General features: G+C 31.7%; 1 long non-coding RNA gene across 1 annotated transcript; it reads left to right on the top strand.

Moving 5' to 3' along the window:
- The first annotated feature begins 503 nt into the window (after nt 1–503).
- Nucleotides 504–820, top strand: LOC139844956 (uncharacterized). Its single transcript, XR_011758139.1, has 2 exons — nt 504–567; nt 650–820. It is a non-coding gene; the product is annotated as an uncharacterized lncRNA (long non-coding RNA).
- The last annotated feature ends 223 nt before the right edge of the window (nt 821–1,043 follow it).

Genomic DNA, 1,043 nt, shown 5'->3' with positions numbered 1-1,043 from the left:
ATAACCATGAGATATTGATTGAAGAAGTCAACAACAACGTGCCGTAATATGTAGACAAAAAACCAGAAAACAGTGAAACTCAAGTGATTAAAGAAGGTGAAGATGAAATAACTGAGTTTGATGTGGATACAGTATTAAAGAAGCAAGTTACACATGATTTGTTCTGTCCTAATTGTAATTATTATCTTTATTATTTTCAGTTTAGCCTCACATATAGATATACTTGATTAATTATTTGGAAAATTTCTTTGTTATTGTGTACCTCTTTTGAAGCCAGTTGAACCTCATCTTGCTCTCAAGGCAAAGATTGAAATTCTTGAAAGAAACATAAGGTAAGTTAGCTGGACACATTTTTAAGAGTAATGATCAACTGTGTAACTGTATGATATGTTTCCCTTAATTTATATACAATTAAATAATGTTAATTGCTCTATATATTATGACTTATTATACTTTTACCAAATTTAGGCTGTATGCAGGGGAGGAACTGGAGCAATTAAACCTTAAAGAGCTACAAATGTGGAGCAGCAACTTGTGACAGCTCTTAAGCGAATTTGAACAAAGAAGGTTAACTAATTCTAATAATCAATATAGCCCTCTGGTATGTTTTTTAGACAGCTGTTTAATCATTTTACTTTAATTTATACAGAACCAACACATGCACGAATTGATCTCTAACCATTCTTATTATTCGATTTGATAGCATAAAGCGGCTAGGGTGGTAGGATGATTGTTGATGGTAGTGCTGGAAAACGAATGAAGGTTTGTAAATGGATTACATTGATTTGATATTCAACAAAGAGTATGTAATTTTTATTGATATCGCCTCACAATTTTAGCAGCAAAGCGCGCACCCCTACGTATTGTTAAGATCACATGAAAATATGAACATTTAAAAAAGACACTTTGCGACGAATGTTATTATTATGGAGGGAAATCGCTCGAAGAAATATATGATAACATTCATCATGGGTAATGTTTTAATTAGAGTTTATTTGCATCGTTTTGTTTTCATCTGGTGTGAAGTGTCTTTTTTGAAATTT

This window comes from Rutidosis leptorrhynchoides, chromosome 4 (genome assembly GCF_046630445.1).
Source record: "Rutidosis leptorrhynchoides isolate AG116_Rl617_1_P2 chromosome 4, CSIRO_AGI_Rlap_v1, whole genome shotgun sequence".
In the NCBI taxonomy this organism is placed as follows: domain Eukaryota; kingdom Viridiplantae; phylum Streptophyta; class Magnoliopsida; order Asterales; family Asteraceae; genus Rutidosis; species Rutidosis leptorrhynchoides.
Note: the sequence above shows the minus strand (reverse complement) of the source record. Positions and strands in the feature narration are given on the sequence as shown.